This window comes from Ursus maritimus, unplaced genomic scaffold (assembly GCF_017311325.1).
Source record: "Ursus maritimus isolate PB19 unplaced genomic scaffold, ASM1731132v1 scaffold_27, whole genome shotgun sequence".
Lineage (NCBI taxonomy): Eukaryota > Metazoa > Chordata > Mammalia > Carnivora > Ursidae > Ursus > Ursus maritimus.
Window position 1 is genome coordinate 30,778,817 of NW_024425230.1, and position 23,415 is coordinate 30,802,231.

At 36.0% G+C, this 23,415-nt stretch overlaps 1 protein-coding gene and 1 pseudogene across 1 annotated transcript in view; both read right to left on the reverse strand.

Moving 5' to 3' along the window:
• The window catches only part of NEO1 (neogenin 1), a 201,815-nt gene that overhangs the window by 90,070 nt on the left and 88,330 nt on the right, over nucleotides 1-23,415 (reverse strand). The gene's annotated exons all lie outside the window — the stretch shown is intronic.
• Nucleotides 18,534-19,259, reverse strand: LOC103679013 (annotated as a pseudogene).

Genomic DNA, 23,415 nt, shown 5'->3' on the forward strand with positions numbered 1-23,415 from the left:
AGAACCATCTTTTTGTTACAGATTAGAACAATAACTCCAAAATTTTGAGGACGATCCCTTTTTATATAAATATTATTATTTTTTTAAATCTTCATGTGTTAGCAGTTATAGTTTCAATGTCCCTTGATTAGAAGACTACATGATTAAAAGTTACAATGAATTCAGTAAAAAGAAAAAGTAAAGGGATGAAGAAAGATACATAATGCTAACACCAATCAAAAGAAAAATGGAATAACTAGCTATATTAATTTTAGACAAAGCAGACTTCAGAATAAGGAAGATTATTAGGGATAAAGGGGGCATTACGTAATGAAAAAGTTGTCAATTCTCTAAGACAATATAACAATCCTACACACATTTGTATCCCAAAAAGCATGCCAAAGTACATAAAGCAAAAATTGATAGAACTGCAAGGAGAAATAGGTAAATTCACTATTATAATTGGAGAGTTTAAACACCTTTCTGTCAGTAAATTGTAGACCAAGCAAGAAGAAAATTAGTAAGACTATAGATGACCCAAACAGCACTATCGATCACCTTGATCTAACCAACATTTAAAAAATATTCCAGCCAACAAAAGCACAATGCATGTTTTTCATAAACTTACAAGGGAATTCCCTGAGACAATATCTGGGCCATGAAACACATTTTAACAAATTTAAAGGTTTAAAATCATTTTTAAAAAGTGTGTTCTCTGACCACAATGGAGTTAACTTAGAAATAAGTAACAGAAATATAGATGGAAAAACCTCAAATATTTAAAAATAAACATACATCTAAACAATCCATGGGTCAAGGGAGAGCCACACAGAAAATTAGAAAATATTTTGAATTGAATGAAAATGAAAACATGGCTTATTAAACTTTGTGGGATACAACAAAGGCAGTGTTTAGAGAAAAATTTACAGCATTGATACATACATTAAAAAAGAAAAAATCTGAAATCCATAACTTAAGTTTCTACCTTAGGAAACTATGGAAAAAAGAGCAAATTAAGCCTAAATCAAGAAGAAAAAATGTAATAATAAAAATTAGAACAGCAATCAATGAAAATGAAAACAGGAAAACAACAGAAAAACCAAGACTAAAACTGCTTATTTGAAAATATCAATAAAATGATAAACTCTAGCCAGGCACCAAGAAAAAAATAAACAGCCACAAATTACTAATATCAGGTATGAAAGGAGGGCCATCACTCTTGCTCTCACAGGCATTAAAAGCATAATAAGGGGACAATACAAACAACTCTATGCCCACATTTCAATAACTTAGATAAAACAGACCAATTCCTTAAAAAACATAAACTATGAGAACTCACACAAGAAGAAATAGGTAACTTCAATAGCCATATGACTATTAAAGAAATGAAGTCAATAATTTAAAACTTTCTTTTTAAAAAAAGATTTATTTATTTTTGAGAGAGAGAGAGAGAGAACACGCTCAGTGGGCAGAGGCAGAGGGAGAGGGAGAGAGTGTCTCAAGCAGACTCTGCACCGAGCCCGATGCAGGGCTTGATCTCACAAGTCTGAGATCATGACCTGAGCTGAAACCAAGAGTCATTTGCTTAACCGACTGTGCCACACAGGTGCCCCAGTTTAAAACTTTCTATAAAGAAAGCACCAGGCCTAGATGGTTTCACTGGTGAATTCTACCAAACACTTAAAGGACAAATAATACTAATTCCCCAAATTTCTTTGCAAAAACATAAACAGAAAGAACACTTTCTAAGTCATTCTATTAAGAAAGCATTATCCTAATATCAAAACCAGATAGACGTTACGAGAAGACTACAAATCAATATATCTCATGAACACAGATGCAGATAGCCTTAAGAAAATATTAGCAAATGATTGAATAAATACATGGGGGAGAATAGACAAATCTCCTGCACTGAAGAATTGAAAATAGTTTATGTAGATAGTCTGTCCAAAAGGAAGTAGCATGTGTTCCCACTCTGTAACTGTGGGCTGTGTACAATGACTTCTTCCAAAGTGTATGATATAGAAAAGCAAAAAAGAAGTCACTTCACAGTGGTGACACCTGCAAAGTACTACTCTCAGCCAGGTGATCAGGGTCAACATCCACACTGGTCAGTTATGTTGATGGCCTATACCTTGATATGATGTGATGAGAATGGAAATTTCTCTCTTTGGTCTTTCTCCCCAAAACAATATTCCCAGTATAATCATGAGAAAAATATCAGACAATTCTTAGTAAAAGGACATTTTACAGAATATCTGACCAATGCTCCTTCAAACTGTTAAGGTCATGGAAAAAAAGGAAAGTCTGAGAAACTATCACAGCCAAGAGGATTCTTCCGAGATATGATGACTAAACGTAATGTGGTATTCTGGATAGGCTCGTGCGGTACAAAAAGAACATTAGCTAAAAACTAAGGAAATGCGAATGAAGTATGAACTTGAACAAAAAAATGTATGTTTATATTGTATTGTTTAAATAACTGCAAAAAATGTCATACTAATGTAGGATGTCAACAAATAGGGGAAATGGTGTGGAATGTGTAAGAACTCTTTATACTATCTTTGTAACTTTTCTATAAATCTAAAGCTATTCTAAAATTAAAAGTTAATTTAAAAATATGGACAGAAAAGAAAATTGGACCCAAATACAGATCAAATTAGTAGACTGCAAAGTAATTCTAGGGATTTTGCCAGAACACTGAAGTACAAGTGACATGTAAAGGAAAAGTTTAAGAGGAGATAAAAGAACAAGCAGCAAGAGCAATAAATGGTCACATATTTAACATGATAAAATTTTTCTGGAACTGAACACATATAAGTCTGTTTTATTATATATATTTATTTTTATTTTTTTAAGTAGGCTCCATACTGAGCATAACATGGGGCTTGAACTCACAACCCTGAGATCAAGACCTGAACTGAGATCAATAGTAGGATGCTTAACTGACTGAGCCACCCAGGCACCCCTGGATGGAAGTCTGTTTTAAAGGGACCACTCAATGCTGGACAGTATGAATTGGAGGTGGAGGAAGAAAATAACCTGTATCACGAAAATGCAAAATTCAAAGGATGAAAGAAATTCCCAAGTTTACAGAGACTAAAACAGACGACTATTATCTAAAATAGGAACAAGAAAAAGATTCCAAAGAGTATACTAAAAAGATAATGAAGCTTTATATGACAGCAAATAATATATTTTCAGATATGGGGTCTTAAATTTACTTTTCACACATCCTTTCTGAGAATTTACTACCAGGTATACTCTAGCAAAGTAAATTAAAACAACAAACCCACGAGAGTGGAAACTGTGGTCCGAAGGATGATCTGGGGAGAAGGCACAGTGTGTGAAGAAGGAGGCAGCGAAAGCACGATGAAGTATTTAATTATCTGGTGAGGGGGAAGAGATCATGGTTAACCCTAAGTGCTGCTAAAACAAATATGGCTAAATATGTACATAAAAATTTTAAAGGTAACCATTTGATAAACAGAAACCAATTAAGATGTGTTGGCAGGACTCATAAGGACAAAAAAACAGTAAGTGTAAAGCTGTCTACAGTCAATAAAACAAAAGGACACCAAAAGTTTGAAAATAAAAGAAAATATTTATCAGGCAATGCTATTAAAAATAAAGTAGGTATAGTAATGTCAATATCGAACAAAACATAACTGAAAGAGGGGCGCCTGGGTGGCACAGCGGTTAAGCGTCTGCCTTCGGCTCAGGGCGTGATCCCGGCGTTATGGGATCGAGCCCCACATCAGGCTCCTCTGCTATGAGCCTGCTTCTTCCTCTCCCACTCCCCCTGCTTGTGTTCCCTCTCTCGCTGGCTGTCTCTATCTCTGTCAAATAAATAAATAAAATCTTTAAAAAAAAAAAAACAAAAAAAAACATAACTGAAAGAATAAATCAGGGAAAAATGAATGTTTCCTGCTGATAAAATAAATACCATATTTTCTAGACTCTATGATACACTTTTTCACATTTTAAAATCTCTGGAACCAGGATGCATCTTATCTTCTTAGATTTGATGAACTACAGTAATCCAGAAGGAAAGTAAGTCATAATTCCTAATACACTGATGATGCAGTTTCTGAATATACAAAGCAAAAGTAGTTAGAAATACAAGGATTGAACAAATTTGTAATCACACCTTTCACAGAAATATATTTTCTTAAGAAATGGCAGATTATGTAGATAAAAATTAGGTAAGGCTCTAAAGGAGTGTACAAACCCAGTTAACAAGTTTGATCTGACAGACATTTACAAACTGTAATATCTAGCAAACATAACACCCACAGAAGTGTCACCAAAAAACTGACCATGTGTTACATCACTAAAAGAATCCCAAATTCCAATGAATTGAGAAACGTGGTCAACTGCTGGCAGTAAAATAGTAGGTTTGAAGAGCATAGGCTTTAAAATAATTGATATGCAAGAAAGGGGGAGGAAGTAGCCTAGGAAAACCTAATAGGATCTTGCAGGTGTCTGAATCCCCACTGAAGTTGGTGCTTATGAATGTAGTAACAGTCTTTCAGCGTTGTGACATAACAGCATACTCCAAAATGAAATAATTCCAAACTATGCAAATACCTGAAATGTCCACCAGCACAGCTGCTAAACAGCTAGGAGACATGTTAGGGGCACACGGCAATGTGAACATAAACTCATAAAATTACTTAACCAAGCCTACGTATTTTGAGTATTCAAATAATTTCAAAGCAAGGGAATAAAAGTTGCATGTGATGATGCCACAGACTTTAGAGCTCTTCCTCTGAGGAACTAAATCCCAAAGGTGGAGAAGAACTAATCCGCTATCAGAGCAACGCACTCTATTGGAGAGTTTTGGTAGTTGTGTGCTCTGATAAGCAGCCCTTCCACTGAACTGCTGGTTTAAATAAATGACTTATATAAACAATTGAAGGAAGTTATAAAATAAAATGAACACAAAATACTCCTCCCATTCTGTGCGCAGGAGAGATGTTTCAGTTTTAAGGAAGTCATCTGACATTTTCCTGACATCAAAAGCACTCATTAAAACAGGTGTGCCAGACTGCTAATGACGTACCCACCACAGCGGTGAGCCCAGAAAAAAGACAGCCTTCTCTCCTTTCATCCTAAATCAAAATGCCATCTCCTCGGTAAGACTGTAACACCCCAGACAAAAGGAAAGACAAAATGTGTACGATATTTTTGCTCATTACCCGTTTAGACCAATAAAAAGAGAAAACTAATCGTGTTCCAATGTGCTTAATGATTTACATTAACTCCAATCATAACTAGTTTTCCAAGACATAGCTGAGAGATAAAGAGCATTAGCATTTTTAAAGATTCAGATTCAGAAGGCCAAATTCTAGTTTTTACTTCCTCAGATTGTGTAAAAAGTGATAGAATTCAAGTAGTACTTAATCCAGATCTTTAAGTTTGACAAGAAACATCAACTACTTGAATTTGTAAAAGAATGTAAACTGAAGAGGAATCCTAAAAATTAGAAGAAATTTGTCATCATACTAGAATCCAGCTAAAAAGTCTCTCACATTCTTTGTATCATTTGAGGTCTACAGTGCTCAGGGACACACTGTAGATGAGGAAACTCAGAGAGTGACTCTGGTGGCAAACAAAGGTGGTTTTTTAAAATATGCATACATATGAGGACAAGATAGTAGCAGTTACGTGGTAGTAGTATTTAAAATGCTAATACTATATAGGAAAACAGAACTCAAGGTGCGTATCAAATTATACTATACTTTTTAATTTCTGGTGACCTCTTCAGCATGCATCAAATGGAAGATGTTCTCAACACCAACAAAAACTATAACCAAAAATGAAAAACACACTGCTCCAGCATTGAAACTACATGAAATAAAGTCTATAAGCAGCCAGATTGTCAGTGATATCTTTTAGACCCGAATGATATTCTGCCAACTATGACATTATTGTATAATTAAATCATCTCTTAAATATAGCTACCAATTAAAAGATATTCAGACATACTATCTTCCTTCTGGTGTTTTAGCACTGCATAATGGATTCTTTCTTTATAACAAAATAACAGCATCAAATTAAAATTCAAGCTTGCTCTCTGATAATGTCTAAATCCATCTTTGTGTCCAGAAAGGTCATTTACTGAACTTTTATTTAATTGCTTAAAACCAAAATTCATAATTGAGGCACTAAGTTATTACCTGGACCTCACAAGTTCTGGCCTCAAAATTCATGACTTTTGTTAAAGATGAAATGTTAAACATTAAATAAACAAATCATACTTTATATATCAACCTCTCCAAAGCTCTCTCAAAACAGAGCAGTCATTACAGCACAACTCAACAATAATAAGGACAAACTTTCTTAACCTAAGTAGACTAAGATTACAACCTTGGATTTATACAGAGAATCTCTCTGCTTGGATTTAGTGTGAAACTTAAATCTTCTTCTCTCCCTTAAGTATCCAAAAAAATTACCAATCTTGTCCTCTCTTTCTTTGTAGGAACATCTATCTGACATTTATTAAATATTTAGCATGGATGAGCCACGAAGGGATAAAGAGTTTCTCCTTCCACTGTCAATACCTAGTTGAGGGTCTTAAACATCCTATCTGATGTGGCACACAATTCTTCTAATCAGTATCACAGATTTTATATTTTCCTCTCTCAACTCTCCCAACACACCTCCAATAGACTAATCCTTGTGCACTACTTGTACACAAAGTGCTATTCATTTCCTAAAAATTGCTGAATTCTAGCTACTCAGTAAATCCCACCCAGCCTTTTGACCTGGTATTAAATAATCTGGTGTAGATACACCTTGCAGGATGCATATTCTTGTATTCCTACTTTCTGAACATGGGTAAACTAAGCTGCTTGCTATTCCTCAAATGCACTTTCAGCCTTCTTACTTATACATCCTAAATGTCATCCTTTTTCATCCTTGTGTAACCTGACCAATCTTCTACTCATCCTTCTATGCTCAACTAAATGCCGTGTTCTTCAAGAAGCCATCCTTGTCTGCCATTTCTTCCCACTCAGAATTACAGCGGCACTCTGTCATTTAATACAGTTTGCACTGCAATTCTTTACTGTTCACAGCTTTTCAGGTTCAATGAACTGGCAATAACTGGAACAACTGTAGAATACACTGTCCCTGGCCAGATAGCTATGAGAATGAAAAGAAAGCACTTTTGGTAATTACGCTGGGACAACAGATATAAACTAGGACTGTCTGAGGCACACTAGGCACGTGGTCACCCTTGCAAAATGGTCCACTTAACCAGACTTGTCACTAAGTATAACTACAGTAGACTCAAAGGACTGTACTTCAAATTAAGAGAATGTAAATGATCTCTGTCTTGAAAACATTAAACTGTGGTACAGGGAATTCTGAAACTGAGAACACAGGTATCAGTCCTGACTTTGCTGCTAACTAGCAATGTGATATAAGACAAGTCACTTAACCGAGTGTCCAGCTCAGCTAAATAGACATTTGGATCCCTAAGATCCATTCTAACCAGATTCAATCATTTTACATTGTCTCTCCTTCCAGCCTATGTATTAGGGGTCTCTGCTAGGTAACTAGGAATCTCTATTTACACAGTACACATACTCAATAAAACACTTGGTTTAACAAAACAAATTTGCTTTAATATATTAATAAACTATATCCAACTGCCTTAGCACTTATATGACATGATTCATCTTCCAGGAAAAAAAATACTATAATATTTGATACTATATTTGAAGATAAGAAAATATTTGGAGATAGTTGCCAAATACTCTAGACAACCTATTTATTTTTTTTCTCCCATAAGTTTTTGTTTTCAAGAAATAAAAACTTAAAAAGTTTTCAACTATCCTGAACAAAGTAAAAATCACTATGTGTACAGACCCGATTGCAATATTCCAAATTTAATTTCTAAATTTTAAATAAAAATTTAATTTTACTTGGCTTTTCAAATATTTACAATACATTGTTTGTCCTTCCCTCTCCATCTTCAGACATTTCCAACCTCACTCCTCAGATATAAGCACAATTAACAGATTGTTGTGTAGATTTATAAAACTCTGTTACACATACAAGCACATATACATCCACAGTAGATCCTTGAGCAACACAGGTTAGAAATGCGTGGTTCACTTAATACGTGGATTTTTTTCAATAAATATTTCAGAGATTTTTTGGAGATTTGCACCATTTGAAAAAACTCACAGATGAACTTCACAGCTTAGCAATATCCCCAAAATTAAGAAAAAGGTATGTCATGAATACATAACATATATGTAAATAATAGTCTATTTTGTCATTTACTATCATAAAATATACACAGGGGCGCCTGGGTGGCACAGCGGTTAAGCGTCTGCCTTCGGCTCAGGGCGTGATCCCAGCGATCCGGGATCGAGCCCCACATCAGGCTCTTCTGCTATGAGCCTGCTTCTTCCTCTCCCACTCCCCCTGCTTGTGTTCCCTCTCTCGCTGGCTGTCTCTATCTCTGTCAAATGAATAAATAAAATCTTTAAAAAAAAATTAAATAAAATAAAATATACACAAATGTAAAATACACAAAGTTAAAATTTATCAAAACTTATACACACATGGACTATTCATGGTGCCATTTGCAACTGAGAGAAATGTATGCAAATGTAAAGACAGTATTAAATTTTAACTGTGTAAAATTAACCGTAGTGCATACAGTGCTACTATAATAATTTTGTAGCTGCTTCTTGTTGCCACTGTGGTGAGCTAAGGTGTTGCATGTATCCACTTAAAACTGTGTGAAGCTAATCATCCCTGCAGGACACCAAACATCTCTGCATAAGCAGTTCGCCTCTCCAGCAAACCGTGTACTGCAGTAAAAGGTAATCTCATGGTTCGCACGATTAGTAAAGTTTTCAAGGAGTCAAAAGTTATAGACAGATTTCTGACTGCATAGGGGTTGGTGCCCCTAGCTCCTGTTCACAGGTATTGTTCAAGGATCAACTGTTTATCCTTCTGTCTTATCTTTTCCACAAATGAAATCAGATTACATATACTTTTCCGTAACTTTCTTTAATAATATAACGCAGATATTTTTCCACATCTACCATATTTACCTTACATAGACCTACTTTATTTATTTATTTTTAAAGATTTTATTTATTTATTCGACAGAGATAGAGACAGCCAGCGAGAGAGGGGACACAAGCAGGGGGAGTGGGAGAGGAAGAAGCAGGCTCACAGCGGAGGAGCCTGATGTGGGGCTCGATCCCATAACGCCGGGATCACGCTCTGAGCCGAAGGCAGAGGCTTAACCGCTGTGCCACCCAGGCGCCCCCCTACTTTATTTTTTTAACAGCTACCTAGTATTCCATCATATTATGTTATTTAATCAGCTCCCTTATTAATTGCATGGACCGTACTGTCTCCAGATTTATCCTAGTCTAACAAATTATCTTTAAATATTTGCTAGCTATACATGCAAGGTAAATTATTATAAATAGGGTTATTTGATGAAAGGGTATATGAATTCTAAATTATTAAACTACATTTCAAAAAAATTTACACTGCCATCAAGAACACAAAAACGTAAGTCTCCTCATACTGCAGTCTCATAATAATAGAGCAAGGAAAAAAAGGTAAACCTGTAAGTACCAGCATGTCCATAAAATACTGTTCAGTAAAGTCACAGAAAAATACGATTTCATTTCTGCAAATAACAAGGTTATACATGATGTGTGTCTATGCCTGTGTGAGTATATAAAATATACACAGGCTTCTTCTAAGGCTCAGGTCTCAACAGACATATCCATCAGAAAGGCCTGCTCTGTCTATCCTGTTTAAAGTGGCTTCCTATATACCCTCAAGAATTCTTTATCCGAGCATTCTTTTCATTTCCTTTAAGTAGGCACATCATCTGTAATTATTTTGTTTACTTGCTCACTGTCCACCTGTGCTTCCAGTACATGAGCGCTATGACGGCAGAGACTCAGGCCTGCTTGTCGGCCACTTCATCCCCACCGCTTAGCACAGGGAATACACGTGGAATTTTGCTCAACAAATACTTCCTGAATGAATAAATACATAACCAACGCTTGTTAACAAGGGCTATCTCCAGAAAGTGAGATTAAGGGAAGGGTTAAAAGGTACATTTACTTTTATTTCAAGTCAATTACACATTCTTATTTTTGACAATGAACATGTGTTATGTTTATTTAGAACTATTTCGGGCAAGTTTAGTTTTAAGCAAACCATTTCAGATGCCTTGCAATCTGGTCACATAAGATTTTTTCCTTATTTTGCAAATCCAAATGCTCTAACTGAATATTAATTGTATTACTCTTGTCTACTTAAAAAAGTTCTCAAACCTTGCTTTGTGAAGTTAACCTTTCATCTTCATTTTAATTTCATGACTACTAAAATCCCAGTCAGTAGCTTAGCCTTTGCACATTCTTTCAAATTACGATTACCTTAGAGTTACAGAGTACTTAAAATTTACACAATGCTTTACATATACAGTTGGCTCTTGAACAACATGGGTTTGAACTGCGCAGGTCCACTTACACACAAATATGTTTTTGATAAATACAGTACAGTAACGCAAGTGTACTTTCTCTTCCTTATTATTTTCTTAACAGTTTCTGTGCTCTAGCTTACTTTATTTTGAGAATATAGTCTAAAATACATATAACGTATAAAATACATGTTAATTGACTGTTTACCCTACTGGTAAAGGCTTCCAGCCAACAGTAGTTCGGTTAAATTTTGCGGGAATCAAATTATACACAGATTTTTGATTGCGAGGGGATGTCAGCACCCTTAACCCCCTTGTTGTTCAAGGGTCGACTTTATTATTCTATTTGCTTCTCAAGGTGTGCTGTGCAGAGGTTACTGTTTATACTTATACATAAGGAGAATGATGCTCAGAGAGATTAACTACCTCATCCACAGTGGGGCTGGGACACGAAGCCAATAATTCAGATCTTTAGTATGAGGTTTGTTTCATTACACACATTGTGGCAGGTAACTGGCAATGCCTCCATCTTTCTGCAAACAATGTATCTATTTCAATACCGAGACAGAAAAAAGTTCTGAAATTCATCTTATATTTAATGTGTATATTTTTTTTAATTTTTAAAAAGATTTTATTTATTTTGAGAGAGACAGAGCACTAGAGAGAGCAAGCATGAGTGGGGGGCAGAGGGAGAGGGAGAAGCAGGATCCCAGCTGAGCAGGGAGCCCGACGTGGAGGTCAGTCCCTGGATGGGATCACGACCCGAGCCAAAGGCAGATGCTTAACTGACTGCACCATCCAGGTGCCCCCAATGCATATATTTCTAAAACAGCTGCATTTAATAGAATATTTGATGATAAGGAAATCATATAATCTAAATCCTTCATTTTACAGAAAATAAAAATCAGAGAATTTCAATACCTGAACCAATCACTCAGCAAGTTAGTGGCAGACAAGAATTAGAACCCAGGCATTGACATTAGATGCATTTTCAATCCCAGAACGTTCCTAGCCATGGAATTCATGATTAAGAAGTCAAATTTCATCATAACTGTCTTGAGCTAAAACTTTTCTTAAAGTTATAATTACTGCTACAAAAAAGCAAAATGACTGATTAGAATTTATCCTTTGATTGAAATCAATACCAAAAAAAAGATTAAAATAAAATAAAATCAACACCAACTATCATACATCCTAGTGTTTCAGACTTAAAATATTCCACTAATGACTAATGATTTCCTGCTATCTAGCCAACTTTTAATCATGCCAGGCCATGAGTCACTTATTCCAGAACTTCTATTATTCAATATTTACCTTAGATACTATATGGAATTTTTTGGAAATAATTCTGTCAAAAAAAAAAAAAAAAAGTAAAACTCAATATGTGTCCTTATCTACCATGGCCATAATATCCTAGAAGTCATTTAATGAGCTGGTAAAGTATGAATTTCCTTTACTAAAAACAAGTTCATGTTACTCCCTTTTCACCAACCCATCTTCCCTTACTGGAACTAAAAAACTGCCAAGTATCAGACTTGATATGAATGAATGCACAAAGAAAAAAACTTTTGTGTTTTTAAATTTAAATCTTACAAGATAATTCTGGAATCTATTTTTAAATTCAAAGGGACAGGAAGAAAGGCTAATAAAAAGTTAATGCACAAAACACATTTTACTTAATTCTCACTACTCTTAACTGCAGTAATTTATAACAATGCTAATACTTAAAAAATCATTCAGTTGACAATTATAAGAGAAAGTATTTTAGAACAAAATGACAGATAATATTAATTTAATTGGCAGCAAATAAAAATACTATTATGATTAAATATTTTTAAAACTACAAGATCTTCTAAAATCAAGAGCTGCTGTTCCTAGAAATGCATGAAAGTAAATATTAAAAATAGCGTTTTAAATATTTTAAGAAAGTTATGTTTGACACTGAACTCCTAGAAACACAGAGAAGAATAACGATTACCAGGGACTGAGGGTGAGGGAAATAGGGAGATGTTGGTCAAACGGTACAAACTTCCACTTACAAAGGAATAAGGTCTGGGGTGGAATGTACAGCACGGTGACTCCAGCAAACAATACTGTACTGTGTAACTGAAAGTTGTAGGAGAGCTGAACTCACCATGTTCTTACCATAACTAACAAAATGCTGATTATGCGAGGTAAAGAATGTGTTAAGTAACCTTACTGTGCTAAACATTTTACATTATGTACACCTTAAACTTACACAATGTTAAATGTTGATTATATCTCAATAAAGCTGGAGGAATAAAATGAAAATATGTTGGAAAAATACTCATTCTCAAATTCTACTTCCCAATTAGAAATTTTGCCTCCTACTGCTGTTGCTTCTATAAGATACTAAGAATGCTGTTCTTAGTGTCTTATATATTTTAACTATAATTACAAAATTTCATTTTATATTCAAAGGTGATAATTAACTTAAAAACTACATCATCCAAATTCTATCACAGGCCAATTGTGGGTGCTCTGAAGTACCTTTTTGTAACCAAGCACGACCCAGCAGGCTGATGGCCAGTATTATAGCCAGTACCCAGTAGAAATCAAAAAATTCCATCTACAGAAATAAGACTTGGTCTCAAAGATGCTCAAATCCTTTCAATATTATTTTTAAACCAGATGCATGAAGGTAAACACCATCACAAGAGATTTCTTCCCCCCTCCCTTTTTTAAAAGATTTTATTTATTTGAGAGAGAGAGAGCACACATGCATGAGCAGGGGCAAGGGCAAAGGGGGAGGGAGAGGGACAAGCAGACTCCACACTGAGCACAGAATCCGACTCGGGACTCGATTTCACAACCCTGAGATCATTACCGGAGCTGAAACTAAGAGTCGGAGGCTTAACCGACGGAGCCACCCAGGCGCCCCTCTTTCCACTTTCAATAATTTACTCCACGGTGTTTCTAGTACTTAAGTACTAAATGTCAGCCACAAAGATGTGCTAGCAAACTCTCTGTGCTCTGTAGTTGTGCTAACAACTCCTCCTTGGAGTCAGTCACCATTGCACATTTCCTAGTTACTCACACACGAAGTCTGACTTTATTCTGTTATCCTTGTATCTGTCACTCTCCTGCCCTTCTTCTGCCTTTTTCCACCTACCCCCCCAATTTTTCATTTAAAAACTTTTACCTGAAACAGACTTCCACTGACCAGAAATAACTTAGAATCACAAACTACCAGGGCTGAAAGATTGCTATCATTCTTACCAGTGTTCCCAAGCTCCTTCTGTAAAGGGCAGAGTAAATATCTCAGGCCTGCTGGGTCATGTGATCTCTGTCTAAACTACTCATCTCTGCCGTCAGAGTGTGAAAACAACTACAGACAGATACAGATAATCAGTAAACAAGTGTGGCTGTGTCTCCATAAAACTTTACTTACAAAAGCAGGAGGTTGGCTGGACTTGGCCTGTGGGCCATTGTTTGCCCACCTCTATTTTGTCCATCCTCCTTTCAATATCTCTACATCAGTGTTTCCCAAATTGTGCTCTTTAAGAATTTAATGGGTCCACTTAAAAAAAGACAAAAGTTCCACGGTCAAACAGATCTGGGAATGCAACATACACACATTCTATTTTACTCTTAGAGATTTGCAATGGTAATGAATGCAAAGCGAAAAGGGGCTCGAAGTTCCCATCCTTCCTCCTTCAGGCTGCTCAAGCCTCTAGGACTTGTCCTACCAAATCAGGGATAGCAGCGAGGTCTACTGGAAACTGCTCTGTTTACTTCCTGCAATACAACCCAACTCTTATGAAGGGAAGTGTTTGTAATTCTTCCATCTATGATGATTTTGGCAGGAAGTCCTCAAAATTATGTGTTTCATATATTTTCTAAATTTCAGCACTGAAAGGTAGCTTTAGTATTCAGTTATGAAAAAACCTTTATTGATTATAGAAGGAATATATGGTTATTTTAGAAAACTGAAAAAATATTAGTATCCAAAGGTAACAATTGTTAATATTTTGCTATGGGAATGTCTAAATGTGTGTATATAATTTTTTAAACTAAACTCAGATTATTTGGCATATATAATTTTGTATTTTACTTCTCTACTTGACATTATACCCTGAGAGTTTCCTGGTACCATTAAAGAGTGTTCAGAGAAGTGGTTTTTTAATGGCCAAGTAACTTCCATCAGAATGTTGTATTATAATTATTTTAACTAACTCCTCGGTTTGGGGACAAGTCAGTCCTTTCCTATTCTTTCTCTATTTATCCCTTTTTCTTTTTAAATTACAAATGCTGATATAAACAGTCTTTGTCCAAATCTTTGATTTCTTCCTTAGGAAAAAATCCTAAAAGAACAATTAATGGGTTGAGTCAGTAATTTTTAACATATGATTGTCAAAATGGTTTTAGTAAATGATGTAACCATTTATATTTTCACTGACAGGCACAACCCTAACCACACCCTAACCAACCGTTATAAAGTAATGTTCATTAAAAGATAAAATCTTCATTAGGCAAAAATGACATCGCACTGATTTAGTCTTACATCTTTGTGAAGTGGAACATTTGTCATGTTTAGAAATTATCTTTGCTCTATTGTGAACTGTATGTTTATGTTAGTTATTTTATCATCTCCATTTGTGTGCACTCTTAGATATTCAGAGTATTAAATTTCTTCCCTACCTTGTCTCCTCTTCAATTTAGTTATTTCTCATACTTATATACAGAAGAATTAAATTTTTATACCCGAAAGTACCAACTTTCCCTCTGTATTCTCTCTTACTCCTTTTACATGTAAAAGCAAGTGGCAAGACTCTTCTACCATCTTTCAACATTTTTATGGATTCAATTAAAATTTTACTCTCTATATTTTGTTTTGACACAAGGTAAATACATAATTTAATTCTTTATAGCAACTGTCCATGTATCATGTAATGTAGGCATCTTTCAATCCACAATGATTTGTGATTTCACTTTTTCATACATTCAAATATTATGAAGTGTTATTTCTGCAATATAAGTTTTTCCCCCCAGCTTCTTATATAGGCCACCATATTTTTTAAATGATGTGCACAAGAATGGGATTAAAGAGATTTTTTTCGAATAGAAGAGGTTCTATTAGAAATAATTTAAATACCTGGAAATGATAAGAAGGAAAAAACAGTAAGGGAATAAATGCTATCTTTAAGTAGATAAAATAAGAGGTTGAGATGCAAGTCCCTAGAAAACTGTGGTGGTTTAAGACAGAAACAAAACGAATTTTTTGATCATTAAGAAAAAAACACACATGGCAAAAAAATTTATCCAAAGATTACAGCAATGGTATCCATGCAGATCTTCAAGACAATACGCAGGGATGAACTCTAGCTAAGAAATCGTATGGAGGCAGATAAATGACTAGATAATATATGATCCCTTCTAACTCCATTTACTAAAGAGAGAGTTAAGGAGTTTTAATTCACAATAGTGTGAAAGACTACCACGTAAAAATTGGGGACACAATAGTCTCTACATGTAAGAACATAAAATACTTAGCTGCCTTACTTTGTAGCAAGAGGTTGGTTAAACCTCTTAAAATTTATCAAACCCGAATCCTGTTTTCTTCTTCAACCTCTTTCCTGACCTTCGGACATGAACTGCCCTCTGATTCTAGACATTTTTATCTAGTTTTCTATTATAACCTAAACCCAACACATCTTAAACTGATGCTTTACGTCCTGAACAAACCAGCTCTATTACTTTCTTTTTTAAACTTACTGGCATAAAGTTGTTCCTAATAATCCCTTATATCCTCTTAAAGTCCATAGGCTTTGTAACGATGTCCTCCCTTTTCACTCTTAATTTGGTAATTTTTTGTTTTTCTTGATCAGTGTGGTTAAACATATTCCAATTAAACGGATCTTTTCAAAGGACCAACTCTTGGTTTCATTTACTCTGTTTTCCATTTCATTTATTTCTCTTATCATTTTCATCTTCTGAATGCTTTAGATTTAATTTGCTCTTTTTTATCTAGCTTTTAAAAGCTTCCTTCAGCGGGGTGCCTGGGTGGTGCAGTTCATTCAGCATCCGACTGTTTTGGTTCAGGTTGTGACCTGAGGGTCATGAGATCGGGCTCCGTGCTCAGCACAGAGTCTACTTGGGATTCTCTCTCCCTCTCCCTCTTCCCCTCCCATTCATACTCTCTCTCTCTAGAATAAATAAATCTAAAATAAATAAATAAATAAATAAATAAATAAATAAATAAATAAATAAATAAATAAATAAGTTTCCTTCAAAAAACTACTTTAACTGCATTCTATAAATTTTGGTAAGTTGTATTTTCATTTTCATTCAGTTCAAAATAGCTTCTAATTTCCTGTGACTTGTTCTTTGACCCATGTAGACGGCTGTTTAACTTCCAAATATTTGAGGATTTTCTGGTATCTGTTATTGAGCTTTAGTTTAATGCCCCTGAAGTCAAAGAATATACTTTAGATGATTTAAATGCTATTAGATGTTTGAGACTTATTTTAAGGCCTAAAGGATTTACATTTAATGCAATAATTGATAAAGATTCAAATCTATCTTGCTAGTTGTTTTTTATTTGTCCCATTTATTCTTTGTTCCTTTTTCCTCTTTTCCTTACTTCTTTTAGATTAATTCTTAAGATTCCACTGTATTTCCACTATTCACTTATTAGCCAAATCTCTCTCTACTTTTTAGTAAGTCCCCTACAAGTTTTATGATATGCATTTTTAAATGATCAGTCTACTTCATATATTATGATCTGATATGTGATATAAAGATCTTACAAGTTTATTTTCAATTCTACTGTAATTTTTTAAAGAGTTGTTAAAACTTCAGTTTTGTCATATATTTTAATTTTATATGTTATAAACTATTTTTCTATTTTATATTTTTGTATGTATTTTTCTGTATTTATATACTAGAAACTATGATATTGATATTTTATACTTTTATATTTTTCTATTATATTTATATTGTAAACTATTTTGAATTCTACAGTAATTTTTTGCTAAAAAAGTTTGTTAAAAACTTTACTGTTTTGTCATGAATTTTAATTTTATATGCTATAAATTATTTTTCTTTAGATCAACAAAAAGGATATGCCACCTCTTATTTGCAAATAAAGCTTTCTGGGAAGTCAAGGTAGTTTGATTTATATGGCGGATCTGACGCTACAAGGGCAGAGTTGAGTAGCTGTGACAGACACTGGCCCACAAAATCTAAATTATTTACTGTCTAGCCCTTTGCTCTCCTATTTAGATAGTAAATTATCTCTTAAAGTGATGAAAACAAGAAAGAATTTTATATTTACTTTTTTGTTTTTAAACCATTCTGGCCCATTTGTTTCTTTGTGAAAACCCTGCAAGTTTGTCAGGTATCACACTACTTCTGCCTAAAGAACTTTAACATTTCTTGTAGCACAGGTCTGCTGACAATGAATTTTCTCAGCTTTTGTTCTGAAAAGTTCTCTATTTCACGTTCATTTTTGAAAGATATTTTTCCTGGGTATATTATTTGGGTTGACTTTTTTTTCCTTTTAGAACTTTAGAAGTGCTACTCCATTGTCTTCTGACTTGTACCATTTCTGGTAAAATGTGTGCTGTGATTTTTATCTTTGTTCCTCTGTGTCTTTTTTTTTTAAAATGGGCACTGTATTTATTTACTATGTGCAATACAGATTTCCTCATACATCAGGTAAGAAAACCATTTTAAATACATCCCTCTTAAACCTATAAACCCAAACTGCAGTGAATTATTAATCAAGGTGCTGTCCTGTTAGCAATCAGCCTTCACCACCACACAGTCACTTCCCCACAGGATATCCCTCTGGTTAGCTCTGCTTAGGTCCTTCTATTCTGGCTCTTGCCTCACAATCACAGCTGAAACCAAGGATTTCATGGAAAACACAGAAGTATCATGAGCCAGGCAGCCCTAAGAATAAATGAAGTAATGTTCCCTTTGGGCAATAAAATCCTCAGTTCAAATAGTGAATGTACAGTCTATTCAGGCTGTGTGTCTTTTTCAAAGATTTTATCAAAGGTCTTTACAGAGTAATATCCAAACTCCAGATCCAGCCACCAAGGAGACCCTGTTATGCTGTGGGTACTGGCTGTGGCACGGCAGGTGGCTCTGGCTCCCCACTCTTGGAACCCAAGATGGCGGTGGTAGACAGTATCTCATATCTGGTTTCCACAATGCTCACATGGTCAGGTGGGGGTTCTTAGGGCCAGTCTTACCATTTGGATCCCAGGGAAGCACGATCTTCATTTTGATCATGCTATCTAACTGGCACACCCTATCTGAGCGATGTAGTGTCAACGTGGTAGTTAACAGGGTCCCCCACTGTGAATCATCATGCATCCACAAACCTCATGGATTTAGCCCTCTGTCCTTGGGAGCCTCCCAGACACCATGACCTCACAGTCTTGGCCCCACTCTCCATGATGAAACACAGCACACGACAGAGGGCCCTCTACACAGCAAGGCTTCCTAGGAGTCTGGAACAGAGACTCTGCCTGGGCAATAGCACACAGACCTCTTGTGGCCACCTTTCCAGCATAAAGCTACACATTGCCCTCAGGGAAGCCAAACCTCTTCTGAACCGCAGTGGTCAATTCCTGGATCAGCCGGCCCTTCTCAGCAAGAACATTCTGCATCCTGGTGGCCAAGTTAATGATTTCAGTCCTGGTTGGTGTAACTTGGACCTCAACTCCAGAGTAGCCATCTCAGCTAGCTCCCAAGTCAGAAACTCATTCAGTTCAGCTTTGCAGATGCCAGCAGCGACAAACTTCCTCTTCTTAGAAACCTACACCACCATCCTGCCATCGCAGCACCGAAAGGAATAAGTCCTCTGTGTCTTGTTAAAACTTTCTGGCTGCCTTCAAGAATTCTTATGTTTGGTTTTCAGTAGTTTATTTTTTTTTAAAGATTTTATTTATTTGAGAGAGTGAGACTGAGAGAGAGAGCATGAGCGGGCGGACAGAGAGGCATAGGGACAAGCAGGCTCCCCACTGAACAGGGAGCCTGACATGGGGCTCGATCCCAGGACACCAGGATCATGAGCTGAGCTGAAGCCAGATGCTTAACCAACTGAACCACCCAGGTGCCCCTGTTTTTCAGTAGTTTAACTATGATGTGTATAGGTGTGTTTTCTTTTATTACTACTACCTACTACTATCATTATTATTATTAGCCTACTTGGGACTGTCTGAGCCTCTTCTTCTTTGACCTGTAATCTGATCTTGTTTATTTTTAAAAATTTTGGCCATTATCTATTTAAATATGTTTTTTCCTGTTCTGTTCTTGTTCTCTTTTCTTTGTGAGACTCCCATTTACTTATACCATCTTTTATTTTCCCATCTTAGATATTCTTTTCAACCTCTTTTTATCTTTTATATCAGTTTAAATAATTTATACTGAACTATCTTCAAGTTGGTTGACTATTTCCTCAGCTGTGTTGAGTCTACTGATGACTCTGAGTAAATATTTCATCTCTGATACCATTATTCTTTTTAATTCCCCTTCCTTGGTTAAAGAACCCTTTCACTCTCTGGACAAATATAAATATCTTCAAACTCTTTATGGTTTCCATCTTTCTGCCAAATTCCTCCTCTGGTTCACTCAAGCTACTACTTTTTCCACTAAATCCTTTAACATACTAATAATGATTAGTTTAAAGTCCCTAATAGTTTCAGCATCTGGGTCTCCTTTCTGTTGATCCCTCAACAATGGGCCAGTTTTCCCTTGTCCTCTCTATGTCCAATAACTTTTGACTGAATGCTAGGCATGGTGTACAGAATAGCAGAGACGGAGATTATTATTATTTATAGTTGGAACACGGCATGTCTATTCTGTCAAGCCATTAGTGTGGAGAGGTTAAGTCAATTTAGACAAGAATTGAGCTTGGTACAGATTATACTGTTGTTTTAGTTACCATTAGCACACCACAGGTTTCAAATTCTTCTTCTTTTTTTTTTTTTTAAAGATTTTATTTATTTATTGGACAGAGACAGCCAGCGAGAGAGGGAACACAGCAGGGGAGTGGGAGAGGAAGGAGCAGGCTCCCAGCGGAGGAGCCCGATGTGGGGCTCGATCCCATAACGCCGGGATCACGCCCTGAGCCGAAGGCAGACGCTTTAACGACTGCGCTACCCAGGCGCCCCTTAAATTCTTCTAATGGTGGACCTATCATTATCTTGTGCAAAAGAAGAGAGATGAAGTGCCAGAGAGTTTTTCTCAATTTATCTGTTTTCCTCTCAGCTTTCAACCATTTCTGCATACCTCTACTACATACGGATTTCTCTCTATTCTTGACCTTCCCCGGCTGTAGAAACCTTTTGGCTCTTACTTGGTGGTGGGGCAAGTAGGATTTTCAGTTGTCCCTGTCCAGCCTCAGTATTAGGTAGGCCCTATGCACCAGAGGCTTCCTCCCTCTAGAAGCAGAAAGGTTTTGCTTCTACTCTTCCCCCCAGAAATTTACGAAATAAGGCTTTCTGCCCCTCCCTCACTGGTTTGAGGCTTAAAGGAGTCTGAGTAAATTAGAGGGGCCTTGCACCTATTTCCCAGGTGCCACAGATTACCTCTTTCACCTCTTCACCACCAAAATGACTTCTCGAGTCTCTGCTTTGCCACCAGTCTTCACAGTGAGTATCCTGCGGAGTTCCAGGGAAATGTATCTGCAAGCATGTATGAACTCCCCTTTCATCTGGGGCCCTCAGGTATTCCAGACTAGTACACACTGAGTCTTTAACAATCAATTAAAACTTTAGTCGAGGGACGCCGGGGTGGCACAGCTGTTAAAAGCAACTGCCTTCGGCTCAGGGCATGATCCCGGCGTTCTGGGATCGAGCCCCACATCAGGCTCCTCCGCTGGGAGCCTGCTTCTTTCTCTCCCGCTCCCCCTGCTTGTGTTCCCTCTCTCGCTGGCTGTCTCTCTCTGTCAAATAAATAAATAAAATCTTTAAAAAACAAAAACAAAAACAAAAAACCAAAACTTTAGTCGATTTCTTCTGATCCACTTTTATGGCAGTCATTTCTTTCTCTCATGCTCTGCCAAAAGTCAAAGAATTAATGACCCATTCTCTGGGGGCAAAGGGGTGTACCATTCTTTGGAATTTAGGTTACTCGGCTGTTTTGCAAGCTGAGCTCTCTGATGGGCTCAGACAAATTATGATTTTGTAGATTATCCAGCTTGTTATTGTAGGTAAGAGTCGGATGTTCTGTGCCCACTCTTCACATGCTGAGTAGAAGTCCCCCTTCCACTTCAATTCACCTTCCTTTTCTGTTTTCGAAAGGCATCACCACTCTTCCAGTGACCCAGAGAAAACCTGGGAAGTATCCTTGACTTCTCTATAACAATGTTTAATATTCAGCTGATAAAGTCTGGATTAGATAAATCACTAATATCTTATTAGAATCCTTTCTATTTTTCTAGTAGTACTTATCTCACAATGGTCTCTTGTAACAATATTCCTTCAACTAGCTGCCTCCTCCTATCTGCCTTCTTCTTCTCTTTTTGTGTGTGGAATGATTGTATTTTTATTTTTTATTTTTTGCCTTTTTATTTTTTTATTTTAATTCCAGTTAACATACAGTGTTATATTAGTTTCAGATGGACTTTTTTTTAAAAAAGATTTTATATTTATTTGAGAGCAAGTAGGGGGAGGGGCAAAGGGAGAGGGAACTTCAAGTAGACTCTGTGGAATCTGACGTGGGGCTTGATCTCACGACCCTGAGATCATGACCTGAGCTGAAACCAAGAGCTGGATGCTTAACTAACTGGGCCACCCAGGTGCCCCTCAAATGGACTTCTTCTAATTAAACCTGACTTTATCGTCAGACTGCCTTCCTACAGTATTGTATTTGACTCTTTACAATCAAGGCCGTGATCAATCTGATCCTACTCTGCCTTCAGAGGCTAACTTCCTAAAGGAACAAGTGCTCTATTTCCATACTGACCCAAACCCTCTTTTTAACATCTGGAATTCTTATAATTCAAGGTCGATTACAAAAGGGATACTTTTTGTGAAAAAATTTCCCTAATCACACAGAAAGAATTCCTCTCTTTCTAATTGTATGCTGCTTTATTTGTATTATAAAAAGAACTCTTATTAAGGACTGGGTATTAAGTTGTACACATCTCTTACATCCTTTATAATACTATAAACTCCAGAAAGACAGAGATCAGACCTTATAAATTGTTATATTCTCTTTTAGCTTTCCCACATAAATATTTATCTTGCAAATTAAAACAGCAAAATTAGTAACATGACTCTTTCTTATAATTCACACATTCTTAATTCATCCCTGACAAGGTTACTAAAAACTTCTGCCAGCCCAAAAATGTTGTCTGTTTTTGAAATGTTGTCTCAAAAAGGAAAAAAACACACACTGCAACTATAATTATGCTATCCAAACATTTTCAGAGGAAAACCCAATTAGGATTAGTTTAGAGATCGGGCAGCATAGCCAACCATTTATACTATTAGAGTTAAATCTATAATGGTAATCCCAAACACAGATTTACTGAAATTCCTTTATTTAGTTCCATGTAAATCACCCCAAGAGATTCACAAATTTTACTAAGGAAAATCACTGCCCCTAATAAATGGAAACGATCTTATCTACTTTAGTGCCTGATTTGGCAATCATACTGAGGCATTTGCCAAGATGGAAAAGTGACAAGTTTCTATAAATCCTTTTCAATAAATAGGGAAAGGTATAATTCACAAACATAGGAAGAAAAAAGAGCAGTTCTAATATTTTATTTCTTTTTATAATAGTACTCTCAAATACATTGTCAAGAAAGAGCTTATAAAAATCTTATATGCTATTTTAGTGAAAAGCCAAATTAGCCACTATCTTTACCAGTAGCTTCTGCACCTGGGCTATAGAGCTGGGGCCACACTGGAACCTGAACTTAATCTGACTCAGACACCAGACTACATGTCTAAAGCATTATCTTTTTCATGTAT